Source organism: Cebus imitator, unplaced genomic scaffold (genome assembly GCF_001604975.1).
Source record: "Cebus imitator isolate Cc_AM_T3 unplaced genomic scaffold, Cebus_imitator-1.0 Scaffold34, whole genome shotgun sequence".
NCBI classification, from domain to species: Eukaryota; Metazoa; Chordata; class Mammalia; order Primates; family Cebidae; genus Cebus; species Cebus imitator.
Window position 1 is genome coordinate 418,651 of NW_016107349.1, and position 8,579 is coordinate 427,229.

The 8,579-nt window shown below is 48.5% G+C and overlaps 1 non-coding gene across 1 annotated transcript; it reads left to right on the forward strand.

Annotated features, from left to right (window-relative positions):
* Positions 1–8,139: 8,139 nt before the first annotated feature.
* LOC119470559 lies at positions 8,140–8,201 on the forward strand. Its single transcript, XR_005199473.1, has one exon. It is a non-coding gene; the product is annotated as a U7 small nuclear RNA (small nuclear RNA).
* Positions 8,202–8,579: the final 378 nt, after the last annotated feature.

The window sequence follows — 8,579 nt, forward strand, 5'->3', positions numbered from 1 at the left end:
CGTAGGTTTTAGAAAAAGAAGCTGGAAATTCTGGCAGGAGAGAGGGGGTCAACTTTGTTCAATATTTATTTAGTATTGCAAAGTCAGTTCGGACTTTGGAAATGAGAGTCCTGGAAAGGACTCTATTCTTAGAGCCTCCCTGGGACTTCTGCCCCCACAGCCAAAAGCTCAGGACGCCCAAGGGCACTAGGAGCCAGGCGTGGTCAGGGGTTGGCGGCCAAAGTGCTATGTCACTCAACCAATCCCATGAGGGCAGCTGTGGGTCAGCCCGGCAGGGGGCTCCCATCCCAAAAGTGAGCTGGCCAGGGCCCCACAGTGAGGGGGGTCAGGTCCGGGTCAGGGTTGCTTCTAACCAAGCTGCCCCAGTGAATGTGGCAGAACACAGGACAAGCACAGCTGAAATTAAGAAGCAAACTCTATCACCAGGACTTTTTTCAGAAACTGAGGCTCATAGGAGCAAATAGTCCACTTACAGCCCCAAAGGTTGTAGGTGGCCTGGATTTCTCCGGAGGATGTGCCACGCAGTGGTTCCATGAGCGGCTTCCGGGCCCCTGGCCATCTCCCCCAAACATAGCACAGGCTTAGCCTGCCCCTCACAGCTGGACCCCCTCCTTACGTGGGACCCCAAGGCCAAGCTAGAAAGCCTTGGATTTGTGGGACAGATGCACGCTCCATAGCCACTATTTTTGTAAAACAGAAGCAACCTCAATTCGTTTCTGGCAGATCATACCTTGACAGCTGGAGTCTTGTGTGGTTTCCTTTGCAGAAATCTACTGATTTCTCATGGTGAACAGCCAAGGAAATCCAAATTCCCATAATTTAGACCCAAGAGCCTGAGGTTGGCAAGCATCAGATAAGACTGAATCTCCGAGTTCCCATTTACCGGTAGAATTAAACTTATCTTTGTTAATCAGCCCAGAACCACTAACACCTGCTACAAAAGCACCTGTAGGGATAAGAGCAGACGCAGGAACAGCAGCCCCTGACCTCGGGGGAGAGGCTGCCGCAGCCGGCTCTGGGACAACACCTTCCTCTCAGCTGCCTGACAGGTCCGCGGGCACTGATTATTTTCCATAAAATAAATGTCATAAAATCTTTGAAGTTGTTGGAAAATAGCAAGGAGATAACGGGATTTTTATTTATTTATTTATTTTTGTAACTGCTAATGACAACATTTCACCCAGCATAGCTTTGTTTTCTTGATATTTCTTCTTAGTTCATGAAATCAAGATGCATAATGTCAGAAAGAAACATTTTAAAGCTGTTAGATGCATAGACCGAGAAGAAACCAAGCCCCTTACACTGTGGATATCTTCCCATTATCTGGATCTTCAATCAAGTGTCTTTCCTCCCTCTCATTCTCTGTATCTTTCCCTTCATGGCATTTATCATGACCTAAAACCATCTTGGTTATTCTGGTTTGCCTGCGTTTCATTTCAATATATGTTAACTACTTCAAAACTTAAGTGAAAATATGCATACTTAATAGAAACAGTTTTCTTTGGGGGTGATGAGCATGGTCTGCAGTTAGACAGAGACCATGGTGGCTCAACAGTGTGAATGTAAGTCACTGAATTTTATACCTTAAAATGGTTTAAATGGTGAATTTTATAATTTTCCTCAATTTTAAAAAATACTCCATTACTCCTACACAAGTATATTTCAAGTTTCTTTTTTTAATTGGCACGTAATAGTCATACATATGTATGGGCTACAGAGTGAAGCTTCCATACATATAATGTACAGTGGTCAGATTTGGGTAATTAGCATATCCATCATCTCAGATATTTCGAGTTCAAGTCAAATTCCTTCAGGCATGTCTTTGATTAGGAGGTTCTTTTATGTCCTGAAATTTGGAACTGGACATATCCATTCAAGAAAATTATAAAAATTATTATATTGCTACTTATCTTTATGAATTGGGATTTTTTGGAACCACATGAGGAAATTCAAGATGGGAAAACATTGAAATAACTGCAAGTATCCAGTTTGATCAAAAGATCCTTGACATTTTTGTTGACTGGTTTAATTCCAAATAAGTAAGCATCATCAATTGGAAATTATGAAGGCATTTACAAAATGCTGTCTTTAATATAGGAATTTTATAAATTCAGGCTCCGTATAAGATTTTGTTTGAAAAAGAGTATTTTTGCTGCTAAGGAAGTTTGAATATTCTTTAGCTAAATTTTGCTAAACCAACGTGAGGTCCCTCACATCCGGCAAGCCAGCCTGACGCAGGTTACTGGACCACATGCAGCTCATCCCCCAACGGGGGCTCCTGGGACTCCTGGGGGTGGCTTCGGGGTTGCCAGGCACCACCTTCCACACAGCGGCGTATGTGTTCTTCACACCTGAGGAGTGGTTCTCCTTAATTCACTGAGTCAGAGTTCATAGACTTCTCTTGGGAGGGGTAAGACCCACCCCACCCCACCCTATCTGGCAAGAATCCTTTTGTATTTACAGCACAGCAGGAATGTAGACATGGAGGCGGCCTCTGAGCCGACTTCAAGCAAAGTCCCAGGGAGATGCTGTGGGCTGGCAAGGGAGGAAGAGGCATGAGGAAGCCATCAGCTCAGGAAGGAGCAGCCACTGTGTCCCTTCAAAGAAAACTCCCAGCATGGGTCCTGGAAGGGGCTTTAGCGGCATCTCACCCATGGCTGCCCTACTCCAGACAAAATGAAAAAAAATGAGATTCGGGGGAGAGAAGGGTTTGCCCAGAGCCCCACGCTCTCTTCAGTACAGGATTGCCCTAGTGGATAAAAAAAAATGCAGAATCCCTCTCCTGAGTTGTTCACAAAATGTTCTTGCCTTTTGCTAGTGCTTTGTCTTCTAGAACTTTCCAGATGGCACCCTACCCTTTCCTTCAGAAGCAAGGTTCCACGTTGTCTCAGTTGAGCATATTTCCTTTTCCAGAATTTCATTACAATTTCTCCCATTCTGTAACGTTTGCTCAGACTCTGTGTTGCTTAGTCAGTTGTTATGACTCTCTTGGACTTCTGTTGTCAGTGAGGCACCAAGCGGACACTTGTAGACAAAACACGCAGAGCAGACCCAAGTTTCTGCCGCTAGGGCTGGACCACACAGGCACCTTCCCCTCCAGGCTGCAGGGTCTCCCATAGGCAATGGCCTCGTCTGCAGGACTTTCCTACTCTAAGACTCAGGGAAGCAGCTGCCGCACCAGTGCTAGCATGTGACAAATAGCGGCAGACAAGCTGAGCAAATAAACAGACCCCAAATGCTTGTCAGAGGGGCTGGGTCTCATCGAGGACCAGGTAGACTATCCCAAGTATGGCCTGGCTGGCCGATCAACTGACAGCTGCGGCTGAAGCCACGTGGAGGATGTCTGCCCTATGTGGCTGTGGGAGGATCTGAGGGTCCCCTCTCCTGCCAGGATACAGACATCCAGGAGCACATGTAAACAGCCACTAGACCACTGCAGTCAGGGGGTCTTAGGGGTGTTCCCAAGCTGAGCACCTGAGTCAACTGTGTTAGCCCACTGCCAGGTGTTGGCTATGTAAGCTGGGTAACCTGGCTTAGCTATATTCCCTGAGTTAACTCGATATGTTACCTGTATTAGCCCCCGACTCTGTCACCTGTGTTGCCTGCATTAACTCACGGCCCTGTTACCTGAGTTACCTGCGTTAGCTCAGTGTCCTTGATGGTGCCTCTCAAAGCACCTGTGGTAAAGGGCTCCAGGTGTGTGTTTTAATATCCGTTTCATTGAAAACTCTTCCTCTCATAAAATACATAAGGTCCTAGAAAAATAGAATGAAGACAAAACACAAATCTCAATTTTTGTTAGATTCAACAGATATAAAATTACTCTGCCTAACTGCTATAAAAGTTCACGTTGATTTACTCTCAATTCCTGTTCTTCCCTGTTGCCAATGAGTGATACCCAGCCTTGGTCAGCCAGCCACATCCAGGAGCCTGATGTGGACCCTCAACCAGTCCTCACCACAAACCTAGGATGCTGGCCCTGCTCCTGTCCTACAGATGGGAAAGCTCAAGCCCAAGGTTGTAGAGTGGCAGCCCAGGCATTTGCCCTACCAAACACCTGGGCACATCTGTGAGCTTGGCTCCCTCCTGACCATCAGCATGGTCAGGCACAGAAGACACAAAGAGCACAGACAAAGATGACCCAACATGTGTCCTCCCTTGAGGAGGACCACAGATGCCAGAGATCAATGGGTGGACAACCCATGACTGCATCACCGTGTGACAGAGAAAGGGTTGGCGGGTCACATGCAACCAGAGCAGGAAAGAAGAGAATCCTCCCTGCCAGGACAGGGAGAGCCCCTTTTAGCCCCTGGGTCATGCCCCAACCTGGAGACTCAGTTTCACCTGCTCAGCCCTCTCCACACCTGACCTTGACTTCCACAAACAGAGATGATGGTTTATGTATTTCCATGTCCATCCCCCTTCCCACTTAGCAAGGCATCTGCTCATAAGCAATATCCAAGAGAAGTTATTTAAAGGAAATAATCAGCAGAAAAGAATGTTGGGATGCAGTGGTCTCTTCAAGTCCCCTGCCCACCCGCACCCACACATCCTGTCATAACAACTACAGTGTGTGAATTCCCATTACTCCCTTTACAGAGGAAACAGTAAGATTCTCTTGCCCAATATATTCTGGGGCCTCTGGGTCATCCAGGGCCACAGCCATAGTCCAGGGGTTGAGTTTTGTCTGTTCTGCCTCGCGTACTTCCCATGACCTCCTCACGGGGAGGAACCTGCTCATCCCTGTCCCATAACTCCAGGCACCGACCCACAGGGAGGCCAAGTGCAAGACACCTGCTCTGATATCGTTCGTTCCAGAAACACTAGCACCTTCTGGGGCTCCATTCCTGATGCCAAGACTTAAGTAGTCACAAAAACGCAGTGTCCCCTATCCTGCTGGTTGAAAGAAAGCATTGAGGGCAACTCAGAGACACCAAGGAAGGAAATGCTTTTCAAACTTTGCAGACGATAACATGCAAAGGGTTTGAATGTCTCCTACTGAAACTTTTGTGTTAAGCGACCTGAATATGAAATTAGGAACGAGCTGGAATGCTGCCTCAGACTCCTCAAAGCCTAGAATTTCTCCGACCTTCCCCATAATTGGAGCTGTCCTGTGAGTCTGAACACGCACCCCATGTGGACGTGAGTTCACTCAGCGAAAAGCTCCCGCCTGCTCAACTCTAACAGCTCACCTTTAAGCGTCTGCGTGGGTGACCTCTTCCGTTGCCCGGACAACCGCACTGTCACCGGCCATTTAGCTGTTGACACGTTAGGCATATTCCACTGCAGGGTGAATCAGCATTCTCTGTCTCTGGAATGAAACAAGGAAATTAAACATTAGAAACTGCTAAAGTGGCAGGAGGGCTGAAATAAGAAATGCACAAGAGGTGATTCATCTACTTTGATTCCATGCCTTGGCCAGATACACAAGTTAACCCTGTAATGCCCACTTGGGATCAGTTGCTCCTGCTGCCCCCGGCTGCAGCAGGCTCTGAGGAGGCTCTGGTCAGGGATGGCAAACACAGTTCCTTTGGGACCAGCAGACAGCATCCCTGCATGGAGAGGCGAAAACTGAAAAATGCCAGCTCACCCTGAATGCACTCAAATTCCTGTCTTTTCCTCAATACAGGTCAAAACAATAATCCAGATTCAGCCAAACTGTGATCCCTGAGATATTCTTTCATGAAGTACTTCTTGTTACAAATCGACCAACACCCTATTGGGATAACCCTTGCCAATTTTGAAAGGTTTTCTATGTTCCTTATTTACTTCCAGCTTCGTAATGATATAGAGATTCTAAGGTGGAGATTCCCATTCATCCCTTTACAAGGGAAGAAAGGAGACGCTCTTGCCCAAGATCTTTAGACAAACAGCAGAACCCTAACTGTAATTGACTCTGAGATTAAAAACCTAGTGCTCTTTACCCAATAAAATGCCGCTTCTCAAGTGAAACAAGTTAATGTGCCTCTATAAATCACCTTATTTTGTGGTTGCTCCTTATTTTGAGCCTTATTTTTAATGGATTCTCTGGCTGCTCTACCATAATTGAACTCTGTATCTCTAAGGGCCACATCTATCATGTGGAGTAAATGAGATCATTTCAAATCCTGGAGTCACAGACCATGAAGAACCTCGGAGGTAAGAGGAGCAGAGTAAATGTCACCATCACTGCTGCCCAGCCCCATCCACAGCACCTGCCGCCCACTACACTGCACCAAGTCCGAGGGCAGCAAAGAGACCAAGTTCTCCACTCCAAGGGTGTCCTGTGTCTTTCTGGGCACCAGGTAGTGGGGCTTGTGGTAATCCCTGGAATGCTGAAAAGGTAGGGTTGTATGAAGATAAAGAAATAACGTGTGTCTAGCATTATGTAAACTGCAAAAGCATCGAGGAGGGCGTGACCCCATGAGAAATCAACAGACTTGCTACAGCCCACATACAGCACCTGAGGGTGGTTTTGCTGGGGGGCTGGGGTCCAGGGGAGTGGTTCCAACACACAAAAATTACCCTCCACTTTGAGCTTTATCTTGCTATGTTCCCATAGCATTATAAAGAGAATCCAAAGATGATACCAGCCTTGCTGGGTGCACCTGGTAATGTTTGCTTCAAGGCCATGGCGTGGTGGGGGGTGGAGCTGAGAAAACAGCGTCCCCATCTTGCAGAAGCCCCACACAATGGCAGCTGCAGACATGGAAAGAGAAAGTTGTGGGGAAAACAAAGTAAGTTCTACAAGAAAGCTCAGAGCTCCTTGCCAGTTAATCAGGGTGGCCGAGCTGATCCCAACAGGCTAAAGAAAGGGGAGTCTTACCTACTAAGGAGACTCTGGACACTAAGACCACAACAGTATTTGAGAATCATCCCTGGGATGCACACAGGGACATGGGTTGCACCTGGAGCAGACATCAGGATTCTGCAGGCCCTGGCAGTGTGGGGGAGATGGATGGAGCCCTCCCAAGGTTGGCAGAGGAGGGACTCACACCAAATCCCTTTTCCAGGTGGCTGGAGGAGCCCTTACCACCTCCATGTGCCTGTAGCATGAAGCTCTTTACTTCCCCACCCAGGATCTTTGATTTCCATCTGGTTAATGAGGTTGAATTAGCTGGTTCTCTAAGGGAACTCCTGAAATCCCATCCTGCTTGGAAATCCAGATGTGGAACCCAGGGCACTGCATGGGCAGCACTATGCCCATCTTCACCTCCCAGGCCCAATAAGGATGGCAGGGGAGGGGTTGGAGCATCCTCCTGGGGCCATCAAGCCTGTCGTGCTGAGGCTGGGCACTGTCCTGCTGAGCATTCCCAGTGCCCTCAGTGCTGAGTTATCGGGGGCCCTGGTGGATGCTCCACTGCACACTGATGGGCCTCGAGGAGAGGGAGGCATCCTGAAGAAAGGGCACGTGGGGTCTCCAGGAGCTGCCATGAGACCAACCTCAGGACCCAGCCTATGGGCTGACCCAGCTGAGTGTCCAGTGTCACTTCACATGGTCTTAAAACCACAAGCCCCTGCCATCTCCCTCACCTGCCCAAAGAGGCGTCAGCTTCCTTTCATCCAAACCCTCCCTCTGGGCATCATCCCCAGAGTCTCAGTGCCTCTGTGCCTTGAAGGGAAGTGGAAATGTCATTGGCAGCCCCCAGTCCTCTCAGGAGCCTATGATGCTGCCCATGTAGCTCGCTGGCCCTGGAGGCTAAGTGCTTGGAGCTGCTGTGTGGACCCTCCTGTGGGAAGAGGTGCCCCATCCATCTGGGACCAGTCTTCACACCAATTTTGTTGTGCCCAGCCTTCACCCCCACCTGAGGGGTGCCTGAGAACAAGGGCACTGCTCACATTTTGAGTGTGTCCCCCAAAAGTTAATGTGTTAGGAGATGAAGCCTAGAGGGAGGTGTTTGGGTCGAGAATTCACCCACACATGGGCTAATGCCATTCTCGCAGACTGGGTTAGTTCTCAAGGGAATGGACTCACCCTCACAAGAGCAGGTTGTGGCAGGCTGAGACGGCCTCTCGTGGCTGGTCTCTTGCACATGCCTGCTTCCCCTGCTGCTTCTCGGCCACGTGAGGGTGTAGCACGAGGCCCTCACGAGAAGCCAGCACCATGCTTCCCAGACTTCCCAGCCTCCAGAACCATGAGCCAAATCAACCTCTTTTCATAAGTGTTACAGCTCTTTTAGAATTTGTCTAGCAGGCTTTTCAGGTTTTGACAGAAAACCCTCTTTTCTTTATAAATCATGTCATCTTGGGCATTCTGTTATAGCAACACCAAACTGACTGAGACAGACACCCTCTAGCAGAGATAGGAGCTCCTGCCATCCACTAGCTCTAGCATGTCTGCAAAAACATTACTGAATCTCCGCATCTTTAAAAAGTAGATACAACCCCGTTGGAAGGAGAATTAGGATGCGTGATGCTGATGCTGGGTGAGCATTCAGTCTGTGGTGCTGCCTCACCTACCCCTGGAGGGATCAATACCACACATCTGTTTTGGCTGTGGACTAGCTCGGGCACCTGCCTTGGGGCACACTTTAGAAGCTGTCAGTGTATCACACACACCCTTGTTTCTCCGTTAGTGTCTTTGAGCACCAGGCTCTATG